The sequence below is a fragment of the Chelonia mydas genome, chromosome 7, assembly GCF_015237465.2.
Source record: "Chelonia mydas isolate rCheMyd1 chromosome 7, rCheMyd1.pri.v2, whole genome shotgun sequence".
Taxonomy (NCBI): Eukaryota; Metazoa; Chordata; order Testudines; family Cheloniidae; genus Chelonia; species Chelonia mydas.
In genome coordinates this window covers 33,441,271-33,466,912 of record NC_057853.1, presented here as the reverse complement: position 1 = coordinate 33,466,912, position 25,642 = coordinate 33,441,271, and the positions used below count along the sequence as shown (strand labels likewise).

The window sequence follows — 25,642 nt, the reverse complement described above, 5'->3', positions numbered from 1 at the left end:
CATACAGACACTAGTATACAATTTCAATCTGTTACAGCACTTTCATATTCTCATAACATCTAGGCCTGTATTGGCCTGACCACAGTGCATTAATACAAAGAAAACAACAACATAATGACATGGATGTGCCCGAGAAGCAGATCTTCAGCATCACAGTATACTGTGTGCTTTAGTCAGACATGTTCTCAGGATGCTTTGTGAGTAATATTTTAAACAGAAAAGCAAGCTTGTTCTTTTTCCAGTCATAAGGGTCTCTCCATCCGGTTGGTATTTCACTCATTCTTTTAAGGTGAGCTCCTCTAATATTTATCTTCAGAAAACAAAGTTTACTCACAAATAATTGTTGTCTCGCCACATCAGTAAGGAAACAGTCATAACAAGTCAGCTGTCATGTGTTATATGACATATATATTGTTATGCTGGGAGTTGGGTGAAACCTCAGAAAAGCTGGTGGGAGTAATAACTACCCTTCATTCAGGATAAATGTAAGAAGCATTTCAGTGCCTTTTGGTGTAAAATAGTTGTAACAATAGGTATCATCACCCAACACATGGGCCACATGCAAGATTGGTGGAGCTATGTGGGAGAAGAAGCATCACTGCCGGTTGAATGCAAACACTGAAGGCTTGGTAGTATTTTGATGGTGGGGTGTGTGTCTCAGAGCAGAAGCAGCCAGAAACACTACAAAAGCAGACAGAGAAGGCAGCAGAAAGCTATGAACAGCCAGAGACGCACTTGTAAGGAGAAAGAGCTGAGAGAGAGCTGTAACAGTTTTAGGTTAACCTGTATTTCCCACTCCATGGTCCATCGAAGGCACCCACTTAAAGGGTTCCAACTCCCAGCTGTCACCTCTCTTGGGCAGAGACCCAATGATTTTAAGGCTACATAGCTCCCTGGATTATACTGCAATATTCCCAGCAAGCCAGTCTGCATAAAAAGGCCAGGCCCTGTGCTTTGCTTTCTCTCTGAGGGCTATGACCAGTGCACTTGCCGGCAGTTACAACTTACCACACAGCTCTTTCTAAGCAAGCACATCTTCAGGTACAAGTATTATAGAGAAAATATATCAAAAACAATAAATGCACCTATACGCATGCTCACAGCTTACCAGAGGTCACCAGCAGTCTTATGGGGCCCCACTAGGCCAAAACCTTTCCAACCCTTCCACAAGGAAGTCCTATCTGTTTGCTGGATCAGGAAGAAAGCCCCGAATCAGTTTAAGCCCCGGCTATTTATCCCAAAGTCCTTTGTGTCTGTTAGTCTCTGGAGAATCCAGTCTGAACCAGAATACATGAACCTCCCCAGGAGATGCTACTTCTCTGGAGGTGTTATAACCTGAGTGATTTGCTACAATCATCCCCTACTGTTTTTACTTCTTGGAGTAGCTGTGGTAACCCTCCCCCAGTGGAGTGCATATAATTCCTGTTTTTACAATGACACAAACCATTCATATACTTCATATAACATGGTCTTCCAAAGATATTGCAGGGAGCTGTTTGGGCAGAGTGCTGGCTGGAAAGAAGCTTGGAATACTAAACAAGGAAACTGTCTCCAATTGCTTGCTTCCTACTGTGTTCAGGGAAAAAGGACTTTGGGTAAATTCTTTGTAAAGAAACAGGATTGTAGCAAATAAATATCTGACTACCATTAATTTCTCCTCCTAACAAGAACAACCCACAAGACCCTGAATATTGGCTAACCACTGGGCCAAAAGCGGTTATAGTGATCTCTCAGAAGTGACACGGTTTTAAAGAAACTATGGAAAATGAAGTCCTTGGATCTGAGATGGTCCTGTCTTGGAAAAAAAGCAGCAAAGATTATTGTACTATCTGTAATTCACTGGAGTGTAAACTGCCCTGTGGGCCCCCCCCACACACACACACACCCACGCTTTCCCTTGCTCCCACTCTCCAAGAATGTCTGTAAAGGTCTAAATTGGAGGATTATGAAGCCTGACTAATTGTCAAAGCATGTTGCAAGGTTCTCTGGTGCTTAGGTGTGAATAGCTAGACTAGGGTTTTACTTTGTGGAAACAGAAAGCTGTTTTTAGGATGGCAGAATGCCTGAGTGAGTAAGTAATGAACTGCGAACCAGGATGTTCCTTAGTTTTTTGGTGAGAATCTGACTCATGTTTTTGACCTTGGGCAGTTAACTAAAGCATGTGGAAGTTATCTTAGTTCAAACTAATAGGCTAAAAACAGAGCCTCACTTAAAAACAGATGCTGTGAACAATTTTCCCGGGTAAATATATGACAAATTACAGTACTATTATGAAGTGGTGCAACAGAAACCAGTTTGGATGGTCCCGTGGGACACCGCAGTCAAGTACTGCAGTTGTTCTGTATTTTCCCCCCATCCCCACTCTCTTCCCATGTTTCCAAATGTACTAGAAATCAAGTATTACTTCCTGTGAATTGTTCCTGATGGAGTTGGACAATACATAGGAAATCTTTTAATGACATCTTTTTTCCAGAGTGGGTTCATCTGATCTTTAATAGTTGATTGGACAAGAGCTCTTTTAAAAAAATACTATGTATTTCTATGAATAAGCTGTTTTATGATTAGTTATTTTGATTTTAAAATTTCAGGGCATATTGCATCCGATGAAGTGAGCTGTAGCTCACGAAAGCTTATGCTCAAATAAACTGGTTAGTCTCTAAGGTGCCACAAGTACTCCTTTTTTTCTTGAATTGCTAGAAAGTAGACCCGTTCCAATTGGTACAATAAGATATTTTACAAAGACATCAACATCACTAGGGATGTGTAAACCTTCCAAGGTATGTTTTGGATTCACAGAGTTATTTGGAGTTCACAAATCCCTGAACCATAGAACTTAGAAACAGGTTGGATTTGATTTGATTTAAATCATTATTTAAATCACTAGTCAGGAAAACTATTTAATAATGGATTTCTACATAAAAGTGCATTCTTGTTGGTTGCTAGAACCTTAAAATATATTCTTCACAACTCAGAGATAGGATGTAGGTTTCATTTTTAGAAGGTACACACTATAAGTTTAAGTGATTTATTTTGAAAAAACTTTTCAGATTAGTTTTACAGCTATATCAGAAAATGAATGACTGCCTGTTTGGTTATTTCCTTTACCAAAGGTAATTGAAGCAGATATTTATGAAGTCATTGGAAGGTGACCTATCTCCAATTCAACAGGTTAATCATTAATATTTGGAAGATTTTCTTGCCAGGCTGTATTAGGATATTTAAATTGTTTTATTTAACTAAAACAAAAACGTTACGAATTCTGGATTTTTTTTCTTCAACAGCAAACATATTTTAACAAAACAAGCATATTCATTTTTGAATTTAGTTAAACATTCAAGTTTTTAAAATCAGGTTTGTTTGTTAAAATAGTTTCACAGTTAAATGAAATATTAAAATAATTAAAATCAACTAGGTCAGCCACGTCAACATGAGAAACTTAAAATATTGGCTTCTGCAGCTAACTCAGTCGTCTTCACCTTCATTTTCCTGTTTGTTCATCATCTGGAAAAGAAAAAACAAGCTTTCCTGCTTTTTCAGGTCCCAAACAATCTCTCAAATTTGGAATGAATTAGTCCAAAGGAAGAAAATATTCTTTCTACACCGGCAGAAGAAGCTACTGCTGTTAAAAGTGAGATTATCACTTCAGTCTCTGAATCCAAGTGCTTAAGTGACTTCTACCAGTTCACTCGTGTAACTTTCTTTAAAACATCAGAAAACATATTTCTTGAATGGTTCACCCTTAGCTCTGAAGTTTATTATAGTTGGCATTATGGAGGGATGATTGCTGGATATCCATGTCATAGCCAACTCCTCTTCTTCAGCAGAGAAGTTTTGACCCTGGTACTGAGTATTGAGAATATTTGCAAAAAAATGAGCTGAAGATATAGTACTTGGCCCATTCGTTTTTAATGCTTGTAATTTAATTCTGTCATTGCATATTTCTCTTTTTAAGATCTCAGTCAGTTCCTTCCAAATTTCAACAGCGTCAGCAATAAAACAGCTATTTCCCTGCATTCTGTTCTAGGCTACAGAAATAGGCTTCAGGGTACTCAGCATGTGTTCAACATTTCTCATAAGCCCAATGTTGAGAACTTTGGCTGTGACAGTGCTATCTATTTTTTCATGATTTTGTTCAGAAACTGTCAGATTGGGCCAGTTCTTGATATAGTGCTCAAAACAGTCCACTACTGAGTTCCATCGCACGTCTTGTGGGAGAGTTAGCTTGGTTCCTCCCACTTTTTTCAGAGCAGCTGCTTCAAAGTGGTTGTTTCGGAAGTATTTTGAAATTTCAACAACATTAGCCTTTATTTCTGGAACACTGAAGTCTTTGGCTAGGAGGTGCATGAAATGAGCACTACATCCATGTGTTATTAGCTTGGGACTCTTCACTCTTTTAAATAATTTCTTCTCATCTTGGATACATTTCCAGCATTGTCTGTGACCAAGCTGCATACTAGACATTTGAATTTTTCCCCCACAGCTTGTTATAGCTTTTCCTGCTACTTCTTGTAAGTATTCTGCTGTGTGTGCATTTCCTGATGTATCAATTGTTTCTGTAAGAAAGACATTCCCTTCTTCTGTTGTCACACAAGCACATACAATAGGATCATTGTGGACATTGCTCCACCCATCAAGACTCAGGTTAACAATTTCACCCTCTAGACCTTTTGCACACTGCTCAATTTCTCTTTCATACACTTTATCCAGCAATTTGCCTGCAACATCTGCTCTGTTGTGTGGACAGTATCCTGGTCTTAATAACTGAACCATGTTAATGAAGTGTAGGTTCTCAATCATACAGCAAGGTGAGTTTGTTGCATAAACAAACTGGGCAATTTTTTCATCAATTACCTCTTTTGTAATCTGCTGGTTCTTATCACAAACTTATCTATGGTTGTTTCTGGATGAAGTTCTTGTTTTTTGCTACAGGTGATATACTGTGGTTATGTGACATTGAAGATGTGACTGAAACACTATCATTGGCAGATAACTGAAACTAGAAAATGATGGTGATCTTGAAGGTGGATAGTCTTCAGAATTCTGTATGTTGAGGATGGATTCTCCTAAACAAAAAAGTCAACGCAGTTAATTTATTATTATTACTCATTGCATTCACTGACACTCAGTACTACTTTAAAAGTGAAATTGTAAAAGGAAGATCTTCCTATTTCAGCTATTTATTTTTTATCACAACTGCATCTAAAACGATAGTACCATAGAGTAACAACTATATTTTTTGCTCAAACATGAGAATTCAAGAATAGTCTAGAAGGAAGACAGGCAGTCCTTTACCAACCTGAAGATCCTGCATATTCAGAGATGTTCCTTTCATAGTCTTCAACGCAGCTTCCTCCTGAGAAGGAACACTTCTCATGATGTTGTTTCATTCGGGCAACCAGGCCTTGCATTTCTTTGTTGCACTGTTTGCATTTTGCACACGTCTGTCTTACCCACAGGTAGAGGAACTTCATTAAAATATTCCTAAACTGGGTCTCTTTTACGTCCTGCTGCCATTATAGGTTTTCCCTTCTAATGAGAGAATGGTATGGTAGATCTCAAATCAATGAAGGCTACACTCAGAAAGACCTCAAGACTTCTGGAATATGCTGCTCAAACAGTTTCACTTTTGTTTCTACTGCCTGTCCCTCCCTTCTCACATTTATCTGCAGACTTCTTCTCCTTGTCCAATCTATTCCGCCCCCAACAATCTTATATTCATTGAATTTTTTGAAACTTTGCACTTTTAGAGAGAGGTAAGGGATTGACTCTGTACACAAATTTGCAGGGTTGAGGTCTGTTATTTCTCACCTCTATATATTATTTATTTTAAAACATTTTTGCTGTTAACAAGCATGTTATCTCTGGAGACACAAATCCACAGTTTGAGAACTGCAAAAGTAAACATCTCTGATAGTATCTTCTAGACTGAGCACTGAGTCCCATTGGGTAGATAGAAAGATTAACCTAAATAATCTATACAGAAGCCCCTGGAACCCCATAAGATTGGGTCCCTAATCCATGAACTATTGGAACTCATTTATAAAACTTTTCTTAAAAACATTACATGAATATATTGTCTCATACTATAGCATTAGAATTTATAATTCCTGTTCCATGATGAGGTATCTGAGCTATAATGTATCTTCATTAAAATTATCTTTAGATAGTTTTTTTCTCAAAAAGCATTTTATCAAAAAATCGGATTTTTTTTTAAAAATCATTGATTTTTATCCACCTTGCTTAGAAATGAAACAGATCTATGAGATTAGGCAGTCTATCTCCCTGTCACTTCTGGTGTGAACCTCACGTTTCTTCCTAGTACAATTAAATGTTTTAAAACTATTTCCTAGCTACAGTGAAGACTGAGATATCACGGAATACCATGAGTATACTTGGTGTATACCACACCAAAGAGGGAGTCCCAGCCCAACAAGCAAAGCTAGTACAAATATTTGGTGGCACAGACAGTATTTATGCTTGAAATTTCCTTTCCACTGCAGCTCAGCTCCCTCTTTCACAACATGCATGTCAATTGACCTTTCAGGCCTAATGTTCAAGTGGGTTTAAGTTATGTAAGGATGCTAGAACTGATTTTAACTAATCAGCAGGGCTGGTTTTGACAGGCTGCAGAACCTGTAGGCGCAGGTTGGTCCAGAATGGGAAGGGCCTCCATACAAAGAGGCAGATCAAGAGTGATCTTTATACCCCCCACTCCTCGACAGTCATGTGTCTGCTGCCGAGTCTTCTCTCAGTCTCTTCCCCAGCCTGTCCCTGCACCTACACAAGTTCATTTGCTTAGCACTTCTGACAAACAAAAGTGAAAATTTCTGACATTTCAACATTTGTGTCTCAAACTGGGACAAAAAATGAAAATTTAAAAAAATGTTGAGACACAGAAATCCCCAAAAATTCTTTCAGAAATGCCCAACTATTTCGTTTCAATATTTTTCATCGAAATGAAACATTCAACTTGAACTGAAACTAAACCTTTAAGTTTTGGTAATCAAACTGATCCAAAATTCTTGGTTTCAAATCACTTCAACAGTAAACTGCATTTTCCCATAGTGGCACATATTGGAGTTGTAGTTCTGGACCATGATGCCCCATTCCCTCCTATGTGCCAGGCTCCCTGGCTGGACTACATCTCCCATACTGCATTTAGGTCATGTGACAAAAAGCTCTGTGATAGCTCAAAAGCTTGTCTCTTTCACCAACAGAAGTTGGTCCAATAAAAGATATTACCTTCCCTACCTTGTCTCTAATATTCAGGGACCAAGACGACTACAACACATCAAAAATAAAATCTTGATAGTCTAGACATTTACAGACAATTAGTACAAACATGAGGATTATTTTGACAGTCCAATTTAAGTGTGTGTGCGCGCCTGCCAACAACCCGTGCAGTAATTGTTAAACATGTACCTTTCCATGGCTGTATCTTCACATTCTTCCCCAGATTCCAACTCATGCCACAGCAAATTTACCACCTTTCCCAGGAAATTTCTTCTGCTGAGTGTGCTGGAGTACGTGTAAACGGTCCTGGAAAGAACAGAGCCGATAAACAGCATATGGATGTTCCATTTTGGCAGAACAGCCCCGATTCAGCAACACATTTACACACATGTACCATTTAAATTCAAAAGGGGCTTGAAGCCTTTATTTTCCTGGTTTTGAGTAAATATTTTCTTACATCTGTGGGATTTACTCCTGTGCTTAAATGCTTTGCTGAATCAGGGCCTTGCAGCAGGAAGAGAGCCTGTGTTTATTAAGATTTTTAAATAATTTCTCCTCTTAACTGCCACAAAAATAAGTTTGCTCTCAAATTCATATGGTGGGTCTTCCCTGTACAGTCCTCCTCTGCTGTTCTGGAATTACAGTGCTCTCACTTGCTGTTTCAACAATGAAGAGAACCACATAATTCCAAAGAGACAGGCAAGAAACTCCTCTTAAATAACAATGCATCCTTCCATTTGAGAGCTCCCTATGAAACATATCAGTAAACACATCGTTGCTCCTCAGTCAAGAACAGCTGCAATGTTCTTAAACCAGCACAAGTACCAATGGACACTATAAACCAAGGCCAAAAGAGACAGGGTGCTCCTGAGAAGCAGTGGATCAGGCATCAGCAACAGGCCATTCGGCCCTTTTATATATATCAGGCAGCCCCCTACTCCACACTATTGCCCATAGCTATGGAGCCTTTAGGGCTTGATTTTCATAAGTGCACAAGCAATCAGACAGCACATTTGAGCTTCCTATACCAGCTTGCATGTCCACACAATGTGTGTTTGCGAATTAGACATGCAGTTATGAAAGCCAAACCCTTAAAGTTTGTGGTCATATAACGAGTTGCCAAAGCAGCTGGGGGCAGAGATTTAACCATAGGTCCATTCCAGTCCATCTCTTGGCTTCTTACATGCTTTTTAGGGCAACACATTAAAGGCCTGATTCAGTGCCCATTGAAGCCAATAGGCATCTTTCCAGGCTCCAAATAGACATTAGTTCTTGCCTTAAAGTCACTAATATTACCTAGTTCTACTGTTACGTTTAGTATAAACTTATCAGGACTGCAAGAGAGACACAATGGAATCGGCCTCTGAAGTCCAAGCCGCTCTCTCCCATGGTATCTCTCACAAGTATTTAGGTACTTACTATATATACACGCTGGGAGTAGTTTTGCTCTTGGGCTCTTGCCCCTCCCTCTCAAGGTGGAACATGGTTGTGTTTTGTCAGTCTCCTCCTCAGACAGACCAAACTAATCCCCTCAAGTAAGTCCCATTGCCCTCATCTCTCCCTTTGTTGAGCCCATCTGTATGTAATATTCCAAATATGCCCTCGCAAGCCTTAGCAGCAAAAAACAATCTGTCTTGAGGGCTAACAAGTAAATGAGGTGCCTGTGTCTGATAAGCTGCTGTCAGTTGTGGACCCGGAGTGCCCAGACTGAGCATTTCTGAATCGATTATGCGGATTGTTAAAAACACTGGACTCCAAAGCAACATAATACACCAGGATTGCTTCAATTTAGGGCTATGAATTCTAGAATGGGAGCATGTTCGGGAATTAAGAGGTAGTTTTTCCAGCCACAGGAGGTTGGTGAGCCTGCCTGCAGCTCAGAGCAGACTCTTGAGTGGAGCTGGCAAGATAACCTAACTTCTAAAGAGTCCCCCTGGTGCAAAAGACCCTGGAAGAGACCTCCTTTAAGTGTCCATTTGTCAAGTAACGGAATTGTATTTGACGACTCTAGCAAACAGTGAGCTGGTAGAAGAAGGTTAACTTTTAAGATGTCTACAGTAAGGAAATTAGCAGGTTTTGTCGATGGCTGTCAGATGTGGTTCTCCCTCTTCTGCCTCTTCCAAGCCATGTTGAAAACATTTGCCCCTCAGGGGAACAGGGTCATAGCAAAGCACGCTAGGCATGTGTTCTTTGCTAGTGTTCATTAAGACTTGACATAAGCACAGAACTATTTATGCAATGATCTAACTACTTAACTAAGTGAGGTAGTCATTAGCCCCATGTTATGAAAGGAGGCATGGCAAGGGTATGTGTCTACACAGGAGCTGGAAGGTAGAATTTCCAGCTCTAGGAGACATACATGCACTAGCTGTGATGAAACTAGCATGCTAAACATAGAAATGTAGCCACAGTGGCATCAGTGGCTAGCAGCCCTGAGTATAAGCCCATCCAAGACCGTAGGTTCATACTAGGGGTGACTAGCCCCTCCAACCACATTGCACCACATTTCTATTTTCAGTGCATTAGCATCAGAGTTAGCACAGGTATGTCTCCTCAAACTGGGAATTATACCGACTAGCTTCATTGCAGACATATCCTAATTGACTTGCTCAGTGTCAAACAACAAGTCAAAGGTATAGTTGGGACTAGAACGCATTACACGTCCAGCCCAATGCTCTAACTACTACCCCATACTGTCCGTGATTTGCATAAACAGGAGGATACTCATTTCAACCTCACTTCTGTGTAATCTGGAAGAAAACACTCTTTGACTGACTTTACCCGGGCAGAGACTAAGCTGTGCATTTTAGTGCTGAGTTTGTATTCAGTGCCTCTGACTGTTTCTCTTTCATGCATCTGCTTGTTATGTTAAACCATGTAATGTCTATTCTCAGGTACACAAGTTTTGCTTATATTTGTGTGACTCAGTGAGCATTACTCAGGAGAAACGTATGGAAAAGCACATTCATCCTAGTACTCGGCTACTCACAGGAAAAGCCATCGAACTCTGGGAAACTAACACAAGTACTGGTGTCAGCGAAACAAAACAAAACAAACCCCACACATTCCATTTGGACCTCACCAGAAGAGCGTGGGAATGGGTTGCTACATCAAACACCTACTTGTTAATACACCTCATGAAGCTGGGGGAATGTGACAAGGCTGTTCAAAGGGCCCTGCTTCTGAATCTAGTTATTGATGCAGAGCATTTTAACTGCTGGAGTTGGGTCCTTAGGAGCCCAGGAGCTGAGTAGCCAAAGTTTGCTGGAGTCCAGTGTGGGCAACAGGAAATGTTTCAGATGAAACTCTAAACCAAGTATGTCCTCTTCACATCTAACCTATGGGAGAACATGGGTCTGCAAAGGACAGAGAAACCTAGGACACTGGGTCCTATAGGAAGGGATCACACAGGGGGGAGGGGGGAAAAAAAAACAAAAACAAACACACACCACACCACACACAGTTCTTCCTTCTCAGTGAATCCCATGCAATGAATCAGATGGCATGAACTCAGCTATTCATCTCCATTTGGCACTTTTTAATAACATCTCATTTCATACTGTAATAAAAACAGTGTGTTTGTGAGCTACACTGAAAAGCTATAGGCATATTAATGACCTGTCTCTAGCAATGCTCCTACTCTCCCAGCTAGGCTGTAGAGGCCCAGGGGCTCCCCCTAGCTTGTTACAGAGAAGCCCTGCTTAGCTCAGTGGGGCCAGGAAAGTGTGCCTAAAGAGGCTAAAAGAAAAGGAGTACCTGTGGCACCTTACAGACTAACAAATTTATTTGAGCATAAGCTTTCGTGAGCTACAGCTCACTTAATCAGATGCATTCAGTGGAAAATACAGTGGGGAGATTTATATACACAGAGAACATGAAACAATGGGTGTTACCATACACACTGTAATGAGAGTGATCACTTAAGGTGAAAAGAAAAGGAGTACTTGTGGCACCTTAGAGACTAACTCTAAGGTGCCACAAGTACTTCTTTTCTTTTTGCAAATACAGACTAACACGGCTGCTACTCTGAAACCTAAAGAGGCTAGTGAGGGACGAAAGAAGGTCATACTTCAGGAAACATGCTGCAGTGGAAGGACAACAAGGTCTGTCCTACTGTGGGGAAGCCCCATTCCTGGTAGTGAAGCCGTTGGGAGAGGGCCTATTAAAACTGTAAGAGAGTAAACATACCTAGCTAGGCTACTGTGAAGTGATTTGTTGCCACGCTCACTGGAAAGCTGAGTCACCGCTGGAAGCGTGTGTCAGTGATATGACATACACTCATCCTTGGTGTGGAGGATGCTGGTTACTCCCACAGCTACTTGAGAGAACTGCGGTGCAGGGAATTGCTTATTCCCTGTGCCTGATGGAAGCAAAGAGAAAGAAGCAAGCGGCCAAAATCAGAAGTGAGGTATAGAATGTATAAGTTAGACCCCCTTTACTATTCAGTGAGACACAGACTTATTTATACCTGCCACCCATGTGTAAGGGAATCAAAGCTGGTATACCTTACATGCAGAAGCAAATAAAATACGTGTCATTTAGAACAGTGGTTCTGAGCCAGAGGTATGTGTACCCCTGAGGGTGCACAGAAGTCTTCCAAGGGGTACATCAACTCATCTAGATATTTGCCTAGTTTTACAACAAGCTACATAAAAAGCACTAGCTAAGTCAGTACAAACTAAAATTTCATACAATGGCGTGTTTATACTGCACTATACACTGAAATGTACAATATTTTTATTCCAATCGGTTTATTTTATGGTAAAAAAGAGAAAGTAGCAATGTTTCCGTAATAGTGAGCTTGTTGGATCATATTAAAGAAGTTCTGTATTAAAATCACAAATGAGTTTGATTCCCTATGGTTTAAATTCCAGGGTATTACTAGTTAAGAGGTCTCTTGGTTTTTGGTACTGTTTCTCTCCCTCTGTGTGTGAAACTTGCAAGCTGCTAATTGTGTTAGTACATTCTAAGACAGAGTGTGTTCTCAAAGCAATTCTTTGTAACAACTACTGACAGACAGAGACTCAAAGCAATACTCTGTAACAAAAGAAACAGCACCCAGAGACTCCCCACCCTTTTGTTGTATTCATCTTGCTTTGTTAACAATTGTGATTAAAATAGAGATAGAGGATGTATGTGGATGGATGCTTGGTGTGGATAATAACTGAATGATCAGGGAGGTGCCAGCTTAAGAATCCAGTGTCCACCGGCTGAAGAAGGCATCAAGTGGAAATAACTAGAGGACCCCCGACGGGCAGACTGGAATCCACCCAACAGCCTCAAGAATGGGAGAACCAAAGAACAAGATAACATCTGGCAGCACGGAGCCATCAGGAATGTGCCATCTGCTCATTGATTCAGCAACAGCATGATGAAGCAATTCCCATAGACTGACATAGGAAGAAATTCCTATAAAAATGGACTCTAGAAAGTGAGAACTTTGGGGTCTGATTCTGCAAACCAACTTCCAGGAGCATCAGATGAGCATCTGACAAGGCCCTGCTCCCTCTTCATGTCCAGGCCACCTGGCCAGTGGCTTGGCATGAGCAACTCTAAGGCTGGTAACTATGATAACAACCTTGCAGAACCTCTGTGTGTGTGTGTGTGTGTGTGTGTGTGTGTGTATGAATGAATGTGTGAATAAATATGAAATTGAATGGAATATTATAGCTATAATTAACTGCTTACTATGATTCTTTCTGTATTCACAATAAATGTGGCATTTTGCCTTTTCCCCTTTAATAAGATCCTGCAGGTTTTTTATTTTATTGGTATAGCAAGCTGTGATACAAAAATCAAAACATAAAAATACAAAAGCAAGAAGGTCGTTAAGTGAGGTGAAACTTGGGGTACGCAAGACAAATCAGACTCCTGCAAGGGGTACAGTAATCTGGAAAGGTTGAGAACCACTGATGTAGAAGTAGACCCCAGCCTCTCACAGCTCCTTGATGTGTGTTAGACCAGCTTCAATTTCCTTACACCTGGGTAGAATGGGTGGCACAATAGCTAAGTATCAGGAGCACACAGTCCATCATATAGCTATTTTTCAATTCCAGCTTAGCCTACGAAGTGGTTATTTGTGACCCTGCTTCTGTGTAGACTTTTACTGCATGTAGGGCATGGCATTTGGCTGCCATGATTTATTGAGTCAGGATATTCAGTGCAGGTTGATTAAAATGTCTGGCTTAAATTTTCTGCATTCCTGCACTATCCCTATTCCATATACACATGTGCAGGAAGCAAAAGAATCTAACTTATTATAGCTTTGAGCGTAGGGAAGTAGTGACTTGGTGAACAATGGCACTTACATAAGATGTTATTGTTTACAACAGAGGTTTGGAAGAGAGATATGGCAGGCAAACAATGCTTCACAAAACATTGTGCCATGTTCCAGCCTTGGGAGGAGGAGATAATGAGAATAAAAGGTTTGTGAGAAACAGGACTTCTTACTGTCATGGTATCGTAAGGTACATCTACACTGAACACTCCTGTTGGTAACAAGTAGCATACCTACACTGCACGCCCCCACAGCATGAATACGAATTGCAGTGTAGATGAGGAGGCACTGCTCAGGTGAGTAAAGACACACCTGAACTCTGAGGGTATGTACCTGAGTATAGACCAGGGATGGGCAAACTTTTTGGCCTGAGGGCCACATGTGGGTATGGAAATTGTATGGCGGGCCATGAATGCTCACAAAATTGGGGGTTGGGGTGCGGGAGGGCGAGAGGGCTCTGGCTGGAGGTGCAGACTCTTGGGATGAGGGGTTGGGGGTACAGGAGGGTGCTCTGGGCTGGGACTGAGGGCGTGAGGAGGATTAGGGCTGGGGCAGAGGCATGGGAGGGGACCAGGGGGGTAGACTCCAGGTAGCGCTTACCTCAAGCAGCTTCCAGAAACAGTGGCATGTCCCCGCTCCAGCTCCTACGTGGAGGTGCGGCCAGGCGGCTCTGCGCACTGCCCTGTCCACAGGCGCCGCCCCTGCAGCTCCCATTGGCTGCAGTTCCCAGCCAATGGGAGCTGCAGGGGCAGTGCTTGGGGGGGCAAGCTGAAGTTCCCAGCCAATGGGAGCTGCGGGGGCAGTGCTTGGGGGGGGGAAGCGTGCAGAGCCCCCTGCCTGCCCCTACGCATAGGAGCCAGAGGGGGGACATGCCGCTGCTTCCAGGAACCATGCAGAGTGGGGCAAGACCTTGACCCCACTCCCTGGCTGGAGTGCTGGAGCAGGGCAAGCCCCAGACCCCACTTCCCAGCGGTAGCCTGAGGGCCAGATTAAAATGTCTGGAGGGCCAGATGTGGCCCCCAGGCTCTAGTTTGCCCAGCCCCAGTATAGACCCTACACAACTCTCTACAGCTGAAGCTGTGTCTCTCCAATCTACACCGCTGTTTTCCCTGCCACAGTCACTGACTCCAGCAGCAGGGACAGGCATGGGCAGGCTCCCCAGTGGCAAAGCCTTTCACCGACACATGGAGCTCCACACCACAGTATGGATGCAGCCTGTTTTTACCGAGGCAGGTAGCTACAAAGCCTACACGCTGCTGCAAGTGGGGTGCAGTCTAGATGTAGCCATAGAAGCAGAGGTGAAAGATCCTGGGTCTCTAGTTAGAACCTAGATAGAAGGAAAGCAACTGAATCTTTGGCTGCACAACAGCTGGAGACTGGAAGAGTTTGAGACACAGGGATAGTGGCCACTCTTTCCCCCTTCACCAATGACAGCACTAAAAAAAAAAAAAAAAAGCTACCCACTTCCAAGCATACAAATGGTTACCTGCAGTGAATGATCATTCACAGATTACTGCTACAAACTCATTTCTACATCATCTCAACCCAGGGGACAGTCAAAAGCTGTCTTCAGTGAATCAAGAAAAATCACCCACCATGTAATTTTAACTTGTCCCCTATTGAAGACACTTTTAAAATGTCTTCAAAGAATTGCTCCAATTACTGACTCTCCCACAGAATATTTTTAGACTTAAAAGTGGAAGAGACCTGACAATAGTATTTAACTCTGGCAAGAAAACGTGGCTAGTCTGTAAAAGCAAACGCCAAGTAACGAGCTTACTATCCAGTGAAGTTCTCTGTAGGTTTCCTGGATTTAAGCAGATTTTTAAAAGAAAACTACCCTTAATGAATTTCTTTATGACTGGGAGAAAATTAAATGGAACTGGAACTTTGTCATTCTACTAACATTTGGATATATAGCCCTAGTTTTGCTCTTTGTAAGCTACTTAAATTATGATTGTATGGAAGAACTTGAAGTTAGGTGTAAGATACATCTGTGACAGGATGTACCAGGCATTTGCTGCCCCCCGCAGGAGGCACCACCACTTTGGTGCACCCCACCCAAAGGTGTTCTTTTGGGGAAAAAAGAGCAGCAAGTTTAGACATTCAGGAGCTGCCTAGGGAGGCCACCCAGGATCAGCTGCAGGCAGAACAACGAGAATTAGTCCTCCAGCAGCTAGCAGGGCTGGGAGCGAACAGAAGCTAAACAGAGACCAACAGACACAGTAAAAAAGGCGTGTTGTTCCTCCAACAGGGCAGTTCTGGGTGAAGCTGGGACAGGGGAGGAAGGATGTCCCTGACTTAAAACCTAAAAGCCTGGCCTGGGTAGAGGCCTAATCCAGGCTGCACCTTTTTAATGAGTCAGCAAAAGGCTGTTTTTGTTTACAGCATGGAACCTAAAGCCTGGGTGGCCATTAAGCATCCATTTGACTGCTGCAAAATTACAAGGAGTTTGTTTGCAAAATACTCCACTGGTTAAGATAAACACAAGGCAGTCTCCCATCCCCTCTCCTCTGCAAGCTGCTCACAAGAGCTCAGCTCTTAAGTCCATAGCAGAAGGGAACATTTTTTTTTTTTAAATAAAATCTGCCCCCACCCCTCAAAAAATATTTTGCCTTTAATTTTGCATAACATTTTTGTGTTTCCAACTATAAATAAAAATGCTTAGAAAGAAATTACAAAATTGTGTAGAGTGGATCAGAATTTCTCACACAATATGTCATTTCACATCTTCCTCTTCCAATGAGTCAGCGACAAATCAAATATAGAATCCAGGTCTCCAGATTCCTTTACTAACTAACTATTCCACATCCCCAAGAATACCTCTAAAATTCTGAAGCCAGCCAGCAATCTCTACAGTATGGAGACCGAGACCTCAGCATCTGACTATGTCCCTATTAACTGCATAAAGGAATACAGGAAAAATCATTAAACACAAAACCTTGTTCTCAGTGGGGGAGGGGGAAATCAAGAGAAACTGATTTCATTTCACACAATATCCAGTTGCCACTGACAGTCTGGATGAAAAAGAGTAAACAGTGAAAGGGGATAATAGACTGTTTCTTAAAGAAGCTGTCAGCCCTGCAAAATAAAAAATCCCAATAGCAAGCTAAATGATTTTTTACAACATGTGTGTCCTGCTCAACATATATTGATCTTCACTAACATCTTAACTTCCTGTCTGGATACCCTATTGCAGAGTGGTCTTTTCCACATTTCCCATGGGTTTGGTTGGCAGGCAAAACTGGATTATGCCAGTATTCTGGTACAGCCCTTATGAACTGCACTAAGGCTTGCACTTAAAATTTTAGGTGGCTAGAGCTATGTCGCTTGGGGATGTGAAAATCCACACCCATTAGTGGCATAGCTATGCCGACCTAACCCCCCAGTGTAGACGTTAGTCGTTTGATGGAAGAATGCTTCAGTTGACCTAGTTACTGTTGCTCAGGGAGGTGGTGTTCCTACAGCAATGGAAAAACCCCTTCCATTGGTGTAGGCCATGTCTATGCTACGGGGTTATGCTGGTATAGCTATGGCGCCATAGCTATGCTGGCACAGTCCCCGTAGTGTAGACCTGGGGTTAGATTCATTGATGTGTTGCAGTTGGGTACAATATAAAACAGCCAATTTTCCACAGCATGTATGGTCAACAAGTGAGCCAAACAGGCTTCCTGGGAATACATATAAGATAAAGTAAACTGCAATACTTACTAAAGTTTACCAAAAACAACGAGGAGTCCAGTGGCACCTTAAAGACTAACAGATTTATTTAGGCATAAGCTTTCGTGGGTAAAAAACCCACTTCTTCAGATGCATGGAGTGAAAATTACAGATGCAGGCATAAATATACTCACATACAACAACAGAACACCATGGGCCATCACGTACAGCCCCCAACTAAAACCTCTCCAGCACATCATCAACAATCTACAACCTATCCTGGAAAATGATCCCTCACTCTCACAGACCTTGGGAGGCAGGCCAGTCCTCGCTTACAGACAGCCCCCCAACCTGAAGCAAATACTTACCAGCAACTACACACCACATAGATTCATAGATTCATAGATATTTAGGTCAGAAGGGACCATTATGATCATCTAGTCTGACCTCCTGCACAATGCAGGCCACAGAATTTCACCCACCACTCCTACAAAAAAAACCTCACACCTATATCTGTGCTATTGAAGTCCTCAAATCGTAGTTTAAAGACTTCAAGGAGCAGAGAATCCTCCAGCAAGTGACCCGTGCCCCATGCTACAGAGGAAGGCGAAAAACCTCCAGGGCCTTCCAATCTGCCCTGGAGGAAAATTCCTTCCCGACCCCAAATATGGCGATCAGCTAAACCCTGAGCATATGGGCAAGATTCATCAGCCAGATACTACAGAAAATTCTTTCCCGGGTAACTTGGATCTTACCCCATCTAATAACCCATCACAGGCCATTGGGCCTATTTACCATGAATATTTAATTACCAAAACCATGTTATCCCATCATACCATCTCCTCCATAAACTTATCGAGTTTAATCTTAAAGCAAGATAGATCTTTTGCCCCCACTACTTCCCTTGGAAGGCTATTCCAAAACTTGACTCCTCTGATGGTTAGAAACCTTCGTCTAATTTCTAATCTAAATTTCCTAGTGGCCAGTTTATATCCATTTGTTCTTGTGTCCACATTGATACTGAGTTTAAATAATTCCTCTCCCTCTCTGGTATTTATCCCTCTGATATATTTATAGAGAGCAATCATATCTCTCCTCAACCTTCTTTTAGTTAGGCTAAACAAGCCAAGCTCCCTGAGTCTCCTTTCATAAGACAAGTTTTCCATTCCTCGGATCATCCTAGTAGCCCTTCTCTGTACCTGTTCCAGTTTGAATTCATCCTTCTTAAACATGGGAGACCAGAACTGCACACAGTATTCCAGGTGAGGTCTCACCAGTGCCTTGTATAACGGTACTAAAACCTCCTTATCCCTACTGGAAATACCTCTCCTGATGCATCCCAAGACCACATTAGCTTTTTTCACAGCCATATCACATTGGCAGCTCATAGTCATCCTATGATCAACCAATACTCCAAGGTCCTTTTCCTCCTCCGTTACTTCTAGTTGATGCGTCCCTAGCTTATAACTAAAATTCTTGTTATTAATCCCTAAATGCATGACCTTACACTTCTCACTATTAAATTTCATCCTATTCCTATTACTCCAGTTTACAAGGTCATCCAGATCCTCCTGTAGGGTATCCCTGTCCTTCTCTAAATTAGCAATACCTCCCAGCTTTGTATCATCTGCAAACTTTATTAGCACACTCCCACTTTTTGTGCCAGGTCAGTAATAAAAAGATTAAATAAGATTGGTCCCAAAACTGATCCTTGAGGAACTCCACTGGTAACCTCCCTCCAGCTTGACAGTTCACCTTTCAATAGGACCCGTTGTAGTCTCCCCTTTAACCAATTCCCTATCCACCTTTCAATTTTCCTATTGATGCCCATCTTATCCAATTTAACTAATAATTCCCCATGTGGCACAGTATCAAACGCCTTACTAAAATCCAAGCAAATTAGATCCACTGCGTTTCCTTTGTCTAAAAAATCTGTTACTTTCTCAAAGAAGGAGATCAGGTTGGTTTGGCACGATCTACCTTTTGTAAAACCATGTTGTATTTTGTCCCATTTACCATTGACTTCAATGTCCTTAACTACCTTCTCCTTCAAAATTTTTTCCAAGACCTTGCATACTACAGATGTCAAACTAACAGGCCTATAATTACTCGGATCACTTTTTTTCCCTTTCTTAAAAATAGGAACAATGTTAGCAATTCTCCAATCATACGGTACAACCCCTGAGTTTACAGATTCATTAAAAATTCTTGCTAATGGGCTTGCAATTTCTTGTGCCAATTCTTTTAATATTCTTGGATGAAGATTATCTGGGCCCCCCGATTTAGTCCCATTAAGCTGTTTGAGTTTCGCTTCTACCTCAGATATGGTGATGTCTACCTCCATATCCTCATTCCCATTTATCATGCTATCATTATCCCTAAGATCCTCTTTAGTCTTATTAAAGACTGAGGCAAAGTATTTGTTTAGATATTGGGCCATGCCTAGATTATCCTTGACCTCCACTCCATCCTCAGTTTTTAGCGGTCCCACTTCTTTCTTTGTTTTCTTCCTATTTATATGACTATAGAACCTTTTACTATTGGTTTTAATTCCCTTTGCAAGGTCCAACTCTACTTGACTTTTAGCCTGTCTCACTTTATCCCTACATATTCTGACCTCAATAAGGTAGCTTTCCTTACTGATCCCTCCCTTCTTCCACTCCCTATATGCTTTCTGCTTTTTCTTAATTACCTCTCTAAGATGCTTGCTCATCCAGCTTGGTCTACAACTCCTGCCTATGAATTTTTTCCCCTTTCTTGGGATGCAGGCTTCCGATAGCTTCTGCAGCTTTAATTTAAAATAATCCCAGGCCTCCTCTACCTTTAAACCCATAAATTCTTCAGTCCAATCCACTTCCCTAACTAATTTTCTTAATTTTTGAAAGTCAGCCCTTTTGAAATCAAAAACCCTAGTTGCAGATTTATTTTTGTTAATCCTTCCGTTCAGTTTGAACTGAATTAGCTCATGATCACTTGAGCCAAGATTATCCCCTACAACCATTTCCTCTATGAGGTCCTCATTACTCACCAAGACCAAATCTAAAATGGCATCCCCTCTAGTCGGTTCAGCAACTACTTGCTGAAGGAATCCATCAGCTATCGCATCTAGGAAAATCTGAGCCCTATTATTATTACTAGCACTCGTCCTCCAGTCTATATCTGGGAAGTTAAAGTCTCCCATGATCACACAGTTTCCATTAGTATTTACTTTATTAAAAACATTAAAAAGGGCTCTATCCATATCTAAATTAGATCCCGGCGGTCTATAGCACACCCCAAGCACTATCCCAGGGGAGGCTCTAATAGTTTTCTTCCCCAATTTAATTTTTGCCCAGACAGACTCAGTCATATCCATTTCATCGCTTCTTATTTCTTTACATTCTATCTCATCATTGATATACAGTGCTACTCCACCACCTTTACCTTTATTTCGGTCTTTCCTAAACAGCACATACCCTTCAATACCTGTAGCCCAGTCATGACTACTATTCCACCAGGTCTCAGTTATACCTATAATATCTGGTTTCACTTCCTGCACCAGTAACTCTAGTTCCTCCATTTTGTTACCTAGGCTCCTTGCATTAGTGTACAAACATCTTAATTTTTGCTGTTTGGCCTCACTCACATTCTGTACCCTATTAGGCACGGTTATTTTACTACCAGTATAACCTATTAGACTTGTATCTACACTGCCCTTCCTCCTACCTACGGCTGTATCCACTCTTACTTCATTTTCTTTCCACTCAATGCTAAATTCTGGCGTGGAGATTACCTGGACATCTCCCAACCATCTCCCCCAAATTCCTAGTTTAAAGCTCTCTTGATCAGTTATGCCAGCCTCCATCCTAGAAGTCTATTTCCTTCCCTACTCAGATGAAGTCCATCCCGAGAGAACTGTCCTCTATCCATGAACGCCTCCCAGTGGCCATACATCCCAAAGCCCTCCTTATAGTACCACTGCCTAAGCCATCTATTGATAGTCATAATCTTGTCACACCTTTGTTGCCCTTCTCTAGGAAGAGGCAGAATCCCACTAAAGATCACCTGAGCCTCAATTTCCTTAAGCGTCCTCCCCAGCCTAGCATAGCCTCCCTTAATACTTTCCAGCGAGAATCTAGCCGTATCATTTGTTCCCACATGAAGGATAATTAGGGGATTCTTTCCCGCTCCCTTTAGAATCCTTTTCAACCTCAGGTCTACATCCCGTATCTTAGCACCTGGAAGACAGCACACCCTCCTATTTTCTGGATCAGCTCTGGTTACAGGCCTATCTATTCTTCTCAGTAAAGAGTCCCCAATCACATAGACCTGCCTTTTCCTAGTGACGGTGCTATTCTCCAGTCTATCCCCTGTTCCCTCTGGCTGCAAGTTCTTTCCATTCCCATTCTCCCTTGTAATCCTTTTTAACCCATCCTGTATCCTCCTGGGGCTCATATTTGGTGTAATCTCCATTAACTCTTCCCCTTTTCCTATAGGACTAACCGCTCTTCTCTTCTTCCTTGCCCTGTCACCTTCAGTGACTACCTGCTGAGCCCCTTCTTCATTTTCCAACTCTGCAAACCTATTCTTAAGCTCTATTTCTCCTTCACTAGCCCGTCTTTTCCTCTGCCTAGTTCTTTTAGTCACATGCTTCCACTGACCACTTTCCTCACCCAGTCTCCCCTCAGAATTCCCTAGGCCTGCTTCCATCTTCAAGTCTGAGCTTTTCCCTTCAGATACCTCATATCTTTGCTCCATAATCTGCTCAAACCCCTTCCTAAACTCTACCAGACTTTCCACCTGCATCTCCAAACCTCGGATCTTTTCCTCCATCAGCTCTATCAGACGGCACTTCATGCAGACAAAACTCTTACCAGGTGCCCCCTCCAGGATCATGTACATACCACAGCTTCCACATCCAGTCATCTTCATTGTGTCTTCTGCTACATGGGTCACTCCCACTGCTACCTCTGTATCTGTCATAGCCTTCCCACCTAAATCCTATTAATCTGGGAAACACAAACCACACCAAAACACCACCACCCACAGCAAAACCAAACCCCAAACAAGCACCCCAAGACAAACTCCCCTTTCAAACTCCCACTCAAACTCCCCTGTTTACAGCTCTGTTTGCTGGCTCCTGTGCCGCTGCCTGACTGGCTGCTACCTTTATAGGACCCCTAGTCAGTGAAGCCCCGCCCCCTAATCAGGGCTCAGCTTCTCTCCCAGCACAAAGCCCCTACAAGCCTCTACACATACAAATACTACCAATACAAAACCAAACAAACACAAATACCTTCTCCTCCAACAGAACTCCCACTCAAACTCCCCTGTTTACAGCTCTGTTTGCTGGCTCCTGTGCCGCTGCAGCTGTCACAGAAACACTAACCCAGGAACCAATCCCTGTAACAAACCTCGTTGCCTACTCTGTCCCCATATCTACTCTATCATCATCATCATCATCAGGCCCAACCACATGATCCACACCATCAAGGACTCATTCACCTGCACATCTACTCATGTGATATATGCCACCATGTGCCAGCAATGCCCTTCTGCCATGTACACTGGCCAAACCGGACGGTCTCTACGTAAAAGAATAAATGGACACAAATCAGACATCAGGAATGGTAACATACAAAACCCAGTAGGAGAACACTTCAATCTCCCTGGACGTTCCATAACAGATTTAAAAGTAGCCATATTTGAACAAAAAAAAAAAAAAAAAAACTTCAAAAACAGACTTCAAAGAGAAACTGAAGGGCAACAATTCATTTGCAAATTTAACACCATTAATTTGGGCTTGAATAGGGACTGGGAAGCAATTTTCCCCTCTCTTGGTATTGACACCTCCTTATCAATTATTGGGAGTGGACCTCATTCACCCTGATTGAATTGGCCCCATCAACATTGGTTCTCCACTTGTAGGGTAACTCCCTTCTCTTCATGAGCCAGTATATTTATGCCTGTTTCTGTAATTTTCACTCCATGCAGCTGAAGTGGGTTTTTTACCCACGAAAGCTTATGCCCAAATAAACGTTAGTCTTTAAGGTGCCACCGGACTCCTCGTTGTTTTTGTGGATACAAACTAACATGGCTACCCCCAAAACTTGACATCATAAAGTTTATCAGACTCATTTAGTTCTGTAGCAGAAAATACTAAGCAAGTTACTCAAATACAGACTGTTTTACCATTTTTGTATTTGCAGGGAGGCTTGCAAATCATTCTCTAGCAAAAATGCCATTCAGCAGTTAAATTTGTTGAGCCATTAAGGTTCAAAAGTCGCCGAAAGTTGAGCCCAGCCTCAGTGCTCTGAGTAACAAAGACAGAACCACAAAGGCCCAGCACTGAGGTGCTAAAGGCACGATGCCTGTGTTGTAAGTTTCTTCATGTCTATCAACAACCCCAGTGGATGATGTGCAGTAGTCAAAAATTCTCAATATGACCCTCCATTCATAGGCTGAAGGAGCTGTTTTGCTAACAGTCAACATTACAGGTCTGATCCTGGGGCTGGAAGTAAGACCCTAATGCTGGAGAGCAGACCATGATGATTTGCTCTTCTCACAGGGTGAGAATCTACCCTGGTGATTAAATCCCATGATATCACTCCAGCATATGGCCCTTTCTAATCTGCGACTTCACTAACGTGCAGTAAAGCCATCAGCAGGCAGTGTATCAGAATAAATGAATCCAAGTTCCCCTCACTTTCCAGGCATTGAAGTCACCAAGGAGGACACTCAGAAATTCCATTGTTACAGCAGAGATTAACCAAATTCTTCTAGAAGCTTCCCTGGCATGCAGTGTCTGCATATTCTTCAAGAAAAACCTAAAACTTGCTGATGCTTTGCATGTAGAAGACCCAAACGCTTAAAATACACAGGCCTCGAGACTCCTAGTCTGGAAATCATTCCAGGGGAAAAGTTCTACACTCAGCACTGGTTCTAGAAATGAATAGACACTGCACCTCTGTTACATTACAACTGGCACTCTGAAGAAAAACCAAGAGAGACCAGTTAATTCATCAAATGAAACCAAATTATTATCCAGCCAGGTCTCTAATGTTTTACATGCCAGATCTGTTGGGACTATCTAAGATTAAACCCTAGATTTATTTACCAAGAGCATGTGAAGCAGTTTTGGAGCACTCCAAATCCCTTCAAGCATCAAGTTCTTTGTTTACAAGTAAATTTGTAAACCTTGACACCAATCTTTTCCAGTTAATAAGGGCTAGCACTTCTTTAACTTATTTGCAGTAAGACAAAGAACAAGATCTGGGCTTAGAACTTGATCTCCTTGAACAGAAGAGATTTTTATTAGTCTCTGCACACAAAGAAGTAAATCAAGAAGTAGGCTAGAGGTAACTGCTCATCTAGAAATCCCCCCCCCCCCCCCCCCCAATTATACATCTGAGGTAATCAGGAGTCTAGGCTGGAAAGCCATTTTAGCTGCCTCAGATCCATTCAAGAGCAATGCTACAAGACCCAGAACTGCCAAGGACCTTATACCAGTGCTCAGACAGAGCCCAGTCTGTACGCTGTTCCCTCCTGTGCAGAGAGACTGCCACCCACCCACCTCAATGGATGGGAAACTTTATTGTCCCAATCGCGGTTGGCCCTGCCACAGGTGAACTGGGTAGAACACATGCTGAGGGAAAGCAAAGGTGCCCCTCCCCTTCAAAGTTTCTAGCCACCTATTGGCTATCTTGGGGAGGAAGGGAGCTGATTGGTCCCTCACCCTCCTTTTTCACTAATTTAAACCATAGCCCAGGCCATGTGTAGCTTCTTTTTGCTCTGTAGATTCCAGCAACCCCACCCTCCCCACCCTGTAGTGGTAGTCTGAGAGCTGTTCTTTGCTGTTGCTGGAGGTCTACCCGATTGCTTGATTTGCGGTTGGAAAGGAATTTTTCTTCCCATTTCCAAATTGGCAGAGGCCTAGGAAGTTCTTCACCTTCCTCAGAGCATCCTGAAGGCACAGTTAAGTTAAACAGGAATAGGCTTTAATAATGAGTGATAGTACTTCGTAAGAACGTTAATTCATTTGAACTCACAGACGGTTTCCAGTGCAGTTAAAAGGAACAGTTCCTGGGATTTTACTGATGGACCTTGTGCCCAAGGGACAGGGAATGACCTTGTGGCCTTTGCAGACCAACATCCCCACTTTTAGTATCCATTGCCCCCTCAAAGGGGTAGGGTGGATAGTAGGACTCAGAAAAGAGAGCCGAGTCCCAGTGGTAGACTGAGGAGAGGCTACCCCAAATTAAGGGTTATATGGTAGAAACCTTGTAACCCCTGCACTGGAGCCATTTACCTGATTGGTAAGAGTATGGGTGACAAGGTGGGCAGACCCTCTCCCCTGTGTTAATTTTAATAAAGTTGTGGCGTGCCATTTAAACCTCATCCCTGTGTTTGTCCTCATTCGTCGCTGTTTACACATCTATCACTACACAATCCATCTCCAGTCAGGGAACGCACTGCTCCAGCACCTAGCATCAT

General features: G+C 42.3%; 1 long non-coding RNA gene across 16 annotated transcripts in view; it reads right to left on the bottom strand.

The window, feature by feature from the left end:
- The window catches only part of LOC114018768, an 85,120-nt gene that overhangs the window by 45,546 nt on the left and 13,932 nt on the right, over positions 1–25,642 (bottom strand). For 14 of the 16 annotated variants that reach the window (XR_006292349.1, XR_006292356.1, XR_003564013.3 and 11 more), the window contains exons 3-4: positions 11,422–11,593; positions 7,423–7,539 (exon numbers count right to left, since the gene is read on the bottom strand). This is a non-coding gene — a long non-coding RNA (uncharacterized LOC114018768). The remainder of the gene's footprint in view (positions 1–7,422; positions 7,540–11,421; positions 11,594–25,642) is intronic. The other 2 variants (XR_006292347.1, XR_006292353.1) reach the window with 1 other exon arrangement.